At 53.0% G+C, this 10135-nt stretch overlaps 1 long non-coding RNA gene across 1 annotated transcript; it reads left to right on the top strand.

Annotated features, from left to right (window-relative positions):
* The first annotated feature begins 2249 nt into the window (after positions 1 to 2249).
* LOC110567320 (uncharacterized) lies at positions 2250 to 3868 on the top strand. Its single transcript, XR_010341354.1, has 3 exons — positions 2250 to 2458; positions 2585 to 2731; positions 3175 to 3868. It is a non-coding gene; the product is annotated as an uncharacterized LOC110567320 (long non-coding RNA).
* Positions 3869 to 10135: the final 6267 nt, after the last annotated feature.

The raw sequence follows: 10135 nt of genomic DNA, 5'->3' as shown, positions 1-10135 counted from the left end.
TGCTACTCTCTTAAGCCTCTTGCTCGCGGTCTAGTTTGTTAGCAGATTTAGAGCAGGGGATCTGATCTCATTCATCTCTTTATTCCCATAATGCCTAAGACAGTGTGTGGCTCACGGAAGGCCGGTGTCCAGGAACATGTGTCTGCACTGGCTGGGACGCTCCCGCTGCCCACAGAACCAGACAGGCCCCGGTTACCTTGTGGTAGCCAGCAAGCCAGCTGTTGAGGACGAATGCAGTGGAGAGGCTCAGAGCCATGGTGACCTGCTCACCTCCTCCCAAGGCTGGAGACTGGGTTCAGGTGGTTTGGCCTGAACCAGGTGCTTTTGTTGTCGGATCTTCCCCCTGCCTTGGGCCCCAACTTCCAGGTCTCTCTGTCATCCTCAGAGCCCATTATGACATCATCAGTGCAATGTGAAGCAGTAACATCCTTAGGGCACCCCAAGCCTCAGGCTGCCATACGGCTAATAGCTAAATGTTGACACCTGACCTGGGGGCAGGGTAACTTGTATTCTGGAAGTCTAAGGACAGAGACTTTGTTTTCTTTTGAAACGGAGTTTCTCTCTTGTTGCCCAGGCTGGAGTGCGATGGCGCAGTCTCGGCTCACTGCAATCTCCGCGTCTCGGGTTCAAGCGATTCTCCTGCATCAGCCTCCCGAGTAGCTGAGATTACAGGCACCCACCATCACACCCAACTAATTTTTGTATTATTAGTAGAGATGGAGTTTCGCCATGTTGGCCAGGCTGGTCTTGAACTTCTGACCCCAGGTGATCCGCCTGCCTCGGCCTCCCAAAAGTGCTAGGATTACAGGCATGGAGCCACCACGCCTGGCGAGACTTTTTCTTTCCTTGAATAACTCCTCCCTCATTCTCAATTTCGGTCCCTTTGCTTCCTGCCAGCCAAGGCTCTAATTATTTTACCAATACGTGTTTACTTTTTTATTGTCTGTCTCTCTCATCAGAACGTGAGCTCCAGGAGGACCGTTTCCTTGTTCCCTGCTGTGTCCCAGTACCAAGCACGGTGTCTGACGTAGTAAGTGCTCAATAAAGACTTTCAGGGACATGAAGACATGAATGAGAGGCTTCACTGGCTCCAGTCATCCATTAATTTATTCATTTGAAATCCATGCCTTGTACATCTGTTGTGGGCCAGGCTCTTGTCGACCTGAATAACTCCTTTTCTGCTCCGAGGAGCTGCCAGCCTGGTGGCAGACTGCTGGAGACACATCCTTTGTGTAATGCACTCTGACAGGGCTATCTCTGAGCTCTAACAGAGATGGGGTTGCATGGAGGACTGCGCCGTGGCAATGACAGGCTCTTAACCCAGAGAAATGGTATCTCATCTGGCAGGATTTCCCGCCCCGCCGCCTGATTCAGGGAGCCCCATCTGCCCCCAGGCCTCTGCCTATGCTGACAAGCACTGCTGCTTGTTTCTGCTAATATTGCAGCAGGGTGCTTCTATAGAAGCAATCTATAAAACACCATTTACAGCCATAACTGAACCATAGAAATCAATCCCCAACCCTCACTCCCATCAACAAACATGCTTTGAGGGCCTCCTGGGTGTGGGGCACAGTTTGATGGTGCCCTGGTAAACAGAGGGATGAATAAAATGAGGACTCTGCCTCCGGGGGAGGAGGGGTTTCGAATCTCCCAACGAAGACAGGACACATGGGAATGGGATAAATACTGTGCTCAGCAGAAGCGGAGATGCCAAGTAGAGAATGAAGGCTCTGGAACTGTGCTGGGCAGTACAGCACCCACCAGCTGCACGGGGCTCTTCAGTCCTTGACATGTGACTACACCTTCAAGAACCTCTCTCATTGAGAAGTACTATACCTATAAAACAATGCGCACATTGGATTATATACAAAATGTATGAAATATCTCCATTTAAAAATATTGCTTACAAGTTAAAATGATAGCATTTTGGATACATTGTGTTAAATATGCTATATTGGTAACATTAATTTTGCCTGTTTTTATTACCTTTTTTTTTTTTGATACAGAGTCTCTGTCACCCAGTCTGAGTGCAGTGGCACGATCTTGGCTCACTACAACCTCCTGGTCCTAGGTTCAAGCGATTCTCCTGCCTCAGCCTCCCGAGTAGCTGGGATTATAGGTGCCCACCACCATGCCTGGCTAATTTTTGCATTTTTAGTAGAGATGGGGTTTTGCCATGTTGGCCAGGCTGGTCTCGAACTCCTGACCTCAAGTGATCCACCTGCCTCAGCCTCCCAAAGTGCTGGGATTACAGGCGTGAGCCACCGCACCTGGCCTGTTTTTATTACATTTTTAGAACATTCAAAATGACATATGTGGCTTCCATTGTATTTCTATTAGACAGCACTGGTCTAGGAGTAGAGGACCCAGCAGGGGACCAACAGCCTGTGTGACTGCAGCTGCAAGAATGCTGAGGAAATGGGACAATGAGGAGCCTGCAAGGGGAAACTGAAGATGGGTGAGGGGAGGACATTTGAAAAGTTGGATCATGAAGGGAAGGAGGGAGGTGGCAGTTCGGGGAGGCCACCAGGGTCTCAGAGGAAGACAATTACCAGATCTTCCTCTCTCTCCGGCCATCTTCCAGAAAGATAGACCCTGGCCACTTGCAGCCACACCCCCGGCCCGGCACCTGCCTGACAATGGTCTGGAATGAGGCTCCTTCATTTCACCCCTTGGCAAGGGAGAGTGAGCCAGAGATGGCCGTTAAGCTGCATGTGGACGCTAAGTCATGGTAAGTGACATCCTTGGCCAGGACATCCATTGCAAGGTAGGTTAAAAACACATCTCTGCTCCCTGACTCCCAGCTCTGGGCCCTGGGTAAAGGGCAATGGTGAGGAGGGAGAGATCAGGGATTCTGATATAGATGCAGCTGGGAGTTTGGTCAGTCTGAGATCGGGGAGGATTTCTCGGAGCAGCAGTGTGGCCCAGGAGGAGGAAGTTAGCCCCCTGACCTAGCCACACAAAGCTCCCATTATGAACATGTTTCATCGGGGGAAATCAGGCAGGCTGGATCTGATGTTCATTTCTCTGCCCGTACCCTCCCCCTCAGTCACACAGAGAAGCTGTAAACACACGAATACAAGGATTAACTCTGCGTGTGGTGTCTGGGACATCATGAACAACTCTTGGTGGCTGTGTTTGTGTCTGTGTTAAATTGATCTTTTTAACCCCCAGCACCTAGGACGTGAGGCTGCCAAGCTCGGTACTCAATAAATATTGATGGATGAATGAACAAAGGAAGAAAGGAGTGCATGGGTAAACAAATGATAAATATATCGAAACACGGATGCAGAGTCTTGGAATGGGCTAATGCTGTTTTCTGCTAGATTTTTGGATGTGGGTAAGCGAGAAGATCTCTCACAACACAGATCCCAGAGTGTCTGGGTCTGAAAAGAACTGATGCCCAGGCATGGCGTTTCACCATCCTGCCTGGGGCCCTGGACCCGCAGGCTTTGAGGACAGTGTATGGCCAGGCTGCAGCCTTCCTGGGCTAAAGCTCTGCCTCTTAGTATCTTATCCTACTAAGTGCTTTTTAGAAGCCCTTAAAGGTCTTTGTAAAAGGAAATATAATGTGAAGACTACCAGAAAGACTGGATAAGCCTGACTGCGGGTGGGAGTGCCTGAATTACTTCCCGGACTGGCTAAAGAAGGGCTCCCTCAAAGTTCATTGGAAGCCTGCAGCTTCCTCTTATGGCCACTGGAGGGCACTTGAACCATGAAATACCAGATCTTTGGAGCGCTGTGATTCAACAAACGTTTCAAAATCATCACGATAATGATAGCGCTTGTGCATTGAATATCCAATATGGCGTGAAACACCTTATATATATGTGCATATATATATGAACTCGTTTAATATTCACTACAATTGTTGTGAGTTACTAAGGATATTTTTTAAAAAATCAAGGCTTAAAGAAGTCAAAGTACTTACCGCAGATTGCTTAGCTAAATAAAATTTGGGAGTAAGAACTTGAACTCAAGCCCCTGGGCACCAACCGTAGGTAAGAGCCATACTAGAAAAACTGCCCTGTGGAGGTGAGGATGTTCCAGGCCGAGGAAAAGCGTGAGCAGGCCGGGCACAGTGGCTCACGCCTGTAATCCCAGCACTTTGGGAGGCCGAGGCAGGCAGATCATCTGAGGTCAGGAGTTCGAGACCAGCCTGGCCAGCATGGTGAAATCCCATCTCTACAAAAATATAAAAACTAGCCGGGCATGGTGGCAGGAGCCTGTAATCCCTACTCCTAGGGAGCCTGAGGCAGGAGAATTGCTTGAACCTGGGAGGCAGAGGTTGCAGAGAGCTGAGATTGTGTCCCTGCACTCCAGCCTGGGCAATAGAGCGAGACACCATCTCAAAAAAAAAGAAAAGAAAAGAAAAGAAATGTCCTGTGAAGGCGAGGGTGTTCCAGGCAGAGGAAAAGCAGGAGCAAAGTCCCAGAAGCAGGAAAGCACCAGCTGAGAAGTCGGGCCAGGCTCAGAGATCAGGGCTCCGGCCTCATGCCTGGGCTACTTAGAGGCCAGGACAGCAGAACAGAGGCCTGCAGAGCCAGAGCGCCCTGGGGCCTCCTAGGGGTGGGGGGAAAGAGAGCAGTAGAATGTTGGGGCATGAGGAGGGGCGTGCTTCAGTCTGGGGAAGAGCTGAGGCAACCCTGCCCCGGCCACTCTCCAGAGAAGGGCCATTTGGGAAGTGCCGTGTGTGCTCAGGAAATGGCCGGATTGGATTACCGGGAAGATTAAAGGAGCTAAATTGGGCCTGAGCCTGGGAGAGGTGTCCAAGAAGGGAACTGCACAGGACCAGCAGCTGGAAGGCCAGGAGAAGCAGCCTGGGACCTAGGGGTGGGGGCAGGGATCCTAGTCCAGGCTGGAAGCCCTCCAACACCAAAAAGCTAGAATGTGGGCTCACCAAATAGGGCCTCCTCACTTAGACGGAGCTTCGGCTGGGGTGGAGCCCCAGAGGAGAAGAGAAATTGGGAGAAGTTGGAATATAGATTCAGCCCCATCCTGAGCTGGTGTCTGGAGCTCCAAGCCTTGTCCTGGCTGGGAAGTGGGGGGCACTATTGCTTGTAGGGTGTTGGTGGGAGCTCACTGCACAGCACAGAGGAGCTGCTGGAAACAGCCTGGGGCCCTCCAGCACCCTCTCAGCCAAGCACCAGCCTGCCTGCTCCTCTTAGCCTGATCCCTTCCCCAGCCTGAGTGGCAGCACCGGCTGTGGCCCCTCCCAGCCCCAAGGGCAGGCGGTCAGTGGTATATTCTGGTTCCCAGGGTGGCTGGGGCACCTGGGAGAGGGTAGAGGGAGCAGCTGCCCCATCTCTTTGAGGCTGGATGAGGAGGGGGCATGAGGAGGACCCTTTGGGATGGTTGGGGTATACCGTTCTGACTGCCATGGGTGGGGAGAAAGAAGGCTAGCGCTCTGCTTTCAGCAAGTTGTAACTCTGGGGATCTTTAATTGAGAAGGGAAGTGTAGCTGGGACACCCCTGTGCATTCTGGGAGCATCTGGCACTCACCAGCTGGGGCAGTGGGAATCCCCAGGGGCTGGCAGTGGACCCCAGAATCTTTTCAGAAATTCTAGGCGGCAGATCAAGCCTGGATTTTGGTCCCAGTCCTTCCGGCAGCCTCTCCAGGACAGAGGTGTGAATGCTGCTACCAGAGGCTGAGTCCTATCAGGCCGGTTGGGGGCAGTCTGGGGCCAGGGTGGACTCAGGGGAGCCTCTGTAGCCCATGGGGAGCCCCGTGCCTGGCTGGCCTGTGATTGGCATAGGGCAGAGGAGCCCCCACTGGATTCTTTATTCCTCACACAGGAAATTTCCAGCGTCCTCCCCACCCGCCTTTCCTGTGGGTTGAAGTTCAGACTCCTCTGTCAGTGGGGCCTGACTCCCTGACAGCCTTCCCCTCCATGCCCAGACCCTCGCTGGAGGGCAGGGGTTTTGGGAAGAGGAGCAGAGCAGAAAGTCAGGAGGGACTTGCCCAATACCGGTCAAGGTGCTTTTTCTGTGGAGAGCCCCAGATGGGGCCGAGTTAAAAGGGGATGAACCTAGGGCTGTGTCTGCCAAACAATATGTGGTGAGGCCTTGAGGACCACACAGAGAAATAAGCAGGACTTCTAGGGAACACTGACTGGGGTTCAAATCCAAGCTTTGTTTTTCAGTTGCTATGCAACCTTAGGAAACTTACCTAACCTCTCTGAGCCTAGTATCCACAGCTGTAAAATGGGGATCAGAGTTACTTCAGTGCTATAAGGATTAGAGATACAGTGATTCTATATGGCAGCTATCCATAACACCATGCCTAGTATACAGTAGGTGCTCAGTGAGTGGTGGCTGTGTTAGTCTCAGAGGTACCAGAGCCCATAGGAAGAGCTAGAGCACTTTGGAGTCAGGCAGTCCTGGGTCTGAATCTTGGCCTTGATCTGCTGACCTGAAGCAAGGACTTGAGCAAGTCCCTGGCCCCCACTGAACCAGTTTCCTTATTGGTCGAAAGGGGATACAAAAAATACTCGTGACGGCTGGTACTTACTGAGCACTAGAAGTGTGCTTGGGCGCTGTGCTAAGTGCTTTGCAGACAAGTTTCTCATTCAGTCTTCCCCACAACTCTGTGCTGTGATTACCATTTCACAGATGAGGAAACATGCTCAGAGAGGTGAGGAAACTAACCCAGGAGTGGGAGATCCAGGACCCGAACTCCGGCCGTGGCCTATCAGATGCTTCTCAAATTCCTCCCCTTGCCCACACCTCTGCAGAGCCTAATGGAGTTGAAGTATTGGCTGACTATCTGGCAGGTGTGAGGAAACAGAAGGATGAAGGGCTGGGCTATAAGAACATACAACACTGAGAGCCCAGAAAAGGACTTGGATAGTTCAGAGAATAAAGCATTCCACCCAGCAGCAAGAACAGTTCAGGGTACAGTGGTGAGCTCGGGTCTGGAGTGGCAGAGAAGGCCCTGGGGTCTGAGTGGACCCCAAGCTGACTGTGACTCAGCTGGCTAAAGAGGAGGATGATCCTATAAGGCTATAAATAGCAGCTGTGCATAGTGCCCCTGTGAGGTCATTGCCAGCCTGCTCAGTCCCTGTTTAAAGCCTCACAGCCTCAGAGGGATGTAGGAAACCTGGAAGGGGCCCAGGAAGGCAGAGATCTGACCAAACTCGAGGGGCTGAACCAAAAAAGCCTATGAGACAAGATGAAAGGAATGGGGATGAATCAGGGGGAAGAGAGAAGGGGAGTGATGACACGGAGATCCCAACAGAGAATTCCAGGGAAGGCGTGCCACCCCTTTTCTTCATCTAGGTTGAAGTATAAGAAAGAAGGGGCCTGGGCTCAGTTGCTCACCCCATAATCCCAGGACTTTGGGAGGCCGAGGCAGGTGGATTACTTGAGGTCAGGAGATCCAGACCAGCCTGGCCAACATGGTGAAACCTCGTCTTTACTAAAAATGCAAAAATTAGCCAGGTGTGGTGGTGGGCACCTGTAATCCCTTCTACTCGGGAGGCTGAGGCAAGAGAATTGCTTGAACCTGGGAGGCGGAGGTTGCAGTGAGATGAGATTGCATCATTGCACTCCATCCTGGGCAACAAGAGTGAAACTCTGTCTCAAAAACAAAACAAAAACAAAAACAAACAGACCTCTCTCACCCCTCTCTTTGGGGTCGGGTCAGAGTAGGGAGGTATGTCCGAGAATATTTCACTTTAAGCAAGGATAAACCGAGACCTAGAAAGGGGAGGTGACCTGTCCAGTGCCACACAGCTTGTGACACTGGTCCAGGACAGGCCCCCAGACCAGCCATGTGCTCCCAATGCATCAGGAAGCCTTCCCTGGGGCCTTTTCTCTTTTTCTTTTAGAGACAGGGTCTTGCTCTGTCACTCAGCCTGGAATGCAGTGGCTCAGTCATAGCTCACGGCAGCTTCTACCTCCTGGGCTCAGGCAATCCTCCTGCCCCAGCCTCCCTTGTGCAGTGGACTGCAGGTATGCACTACCATAGCTGGCTAATTGCTTTTAAAAAAATATGTAGAGACAAGGTCTCACTTTGTTGCCCAAGTTGATCTTCAACTCTTGGGCTCAAGCGATCTACCTTGGTCTGCCTCAACCTCTCAAAGTGCTGGGATTATAGGCATGAGCCACTGTGCTGTCCTGGGAGCTTTCTTAATGCTACCAAAGCCCCCTTCCCTTCCATCCACCCTTCCATCCCATCCTCTCCTCCCCTTCATCTCTTACTGGGTGAATACCACCTGAAATTTACAGGGTACGGAGAGTCCACAAAGCCCTTTCACCTCCATCATCTCATGAGCTCCTCCCCCTTGAGGCCCAGCCTCCTCCTCCTAGCCTCCTTTCTGGGATGAGCTGTCCTATTTGGTGGGAGAAGTTGGGGGCTGGGGAGGAGGTGAGACTAGCCCCAGACTTGTCCTACTTTGGCAGAAAATCCACAGCACTCTGTGTCTGTAAAAGGAGTGTGGGGCAGGAGGGGGCAGGATTCGGGGCTGTGGGGCCCTCCTTGGAGAAAGAGCAAGGTCAGGGTGTGGGGGTGATGAGGATGATGAAGGAGGGGTTGCGAATTGGGGTGGGGGTGCCAGTGAAGGAAGGGGCCCAGGAGAGGGTCTGGGGGCTGGAGGTGGATAAAAGGAGAGGGAGGATATGGCCTGAATGTCTTAAGCCCATGAGATGTGGAGTGTGGCTGATGGGAGGGGGGTGTTGGTTGCTGGCTGAGCCTGGGGAGGAGGCAGCGCAGCACGAGAGGGATGAGTTTCAGGGAGAATCCTGACGCCATCCCGGCTGGGCCCCTAACTCTCCAGCCTCCCCCCGGGTGATATCAGGGAGAAACAGACGCCTCTGGACATTCCTTCCCTTTTACAGTCACTCTGGCTCCTCAGCAGCCTGTGGAGGTCAAGCAGCTGCTCCAACTGGGGGAAGGTGGATGGAGGGGAGGGGGATGCATGGGAAGGGGCTACTGGAGGGAGGGGCTCTGGGCAGGGAGGCCAGGCGACATCAGACAGTGAGTCCCAAGGAAAAACTCAGCTAAGACCACTCACTGCTCTCACCCACTGCTGGGACCCAGGGTCTCAGGTTGTCAGAAGTGGAGGGGACCTCAGAGGTGACCTGGCCTGGTCCCCTCTCACATTGGGATCATAACAGGGCCTGGGCCAGGGACTTGCCCAGGTGGCCAAGATGGTCAGCTGGTGAACCCCCAGGATGTCCACCTGTATCTTAGCCTACAACGGACCCCTCTACCCCCACCCCTATGCTTGTGCCTCCTGCCACCACTCCCCCCCAATCTGCCCCTGCCACTGACCCAGGGCTACAGTTGATGATGATGGCATAGGCCCCCAGAGTTCATCCGTGCCATGCTGTCCCCAAGGCTCTCTCACGCAATGGCTGCCTCCTGGCCCAACCCAGCTCAGGGTGGAAGCTCGAGGTCCTCAGCTGGGAAAAAGAGAGGGGCCCTGGAGGAAGGGGCAGAGGGTGCCCCATGGGTGGTGTCGGTCCGCAGAGGGAGGGTGCGCCGGGGGAGGAATTAACACTGCCTCACACCTGGAATCCCAGGGCAAGCAAGGCTCTCCCAGACAGGGCAAAGGGCCCGTTCTCTCCTTTTTGAGCTCTTTCAGTTTTTCCTAATCCAAATGCCCTATGCCCTATGTTGCCCCAGGCTGATCTCAAACTCTTGGGCTCCAGTGATCCTCCTGCCTTGGCCTTTCAAACTGTTGGAATTACAGGTGTGAGCCACTGTGCCCAGCCTGGTGTTAGTTCTCTTTAAATGTTTGGTAGAACTCAGCTATCCATACCAGCCACCTGCCGTCCATCCATGCCATCCATGGAATCTGGGAGCTCCTAGGAAGAGCCAGGATCCTCATCTTCCAGAGGGCCCTCTGTGAGGTTCAGAGATCTGCTGTGGCATCCTTAAGCCCTCCAGACAATGCACTCGGGGGACAGCAGGGAACAGCAAAGGCCAAGGTCTGGGGGCTGGAGAGAGCTGGGCAGCCTCACTCAACAGAAAGGAGGCTGAAGCGAGGGGAGTCTGAAGGAGAGGTAAGTGGGCTGCAGTTGGCAAGGTGGGCAGGGCCAGTCCTGGGAGGCCCTCAGAGGCCATGACGAGTTTAAGTCTTGCTGGTTCAATAAGTCAGGGAAAGGAGAGGAGCTGGGAGTGGCAAAATTG

The sequence above is a fragment of the Aotus nancymaae genome, unplaced genomic scaffold (genome assembly GCF_030222135.1).
Source record: "Aotus nancymaae isolate 86718 unplaced genomic scaffold, 86718_ANA_hifiasm-v0.15.2.pri h1tg000008l, whole genome shotgun sequence".
NCBI lineage: Eukaryota > Metazoa > Chordata > Mammalia > Primates > Aotidae > Aotus > Aotus nancymaae.
This window is presented reverse-complemented; position numbering and strand designations above follow the sequence as displayed.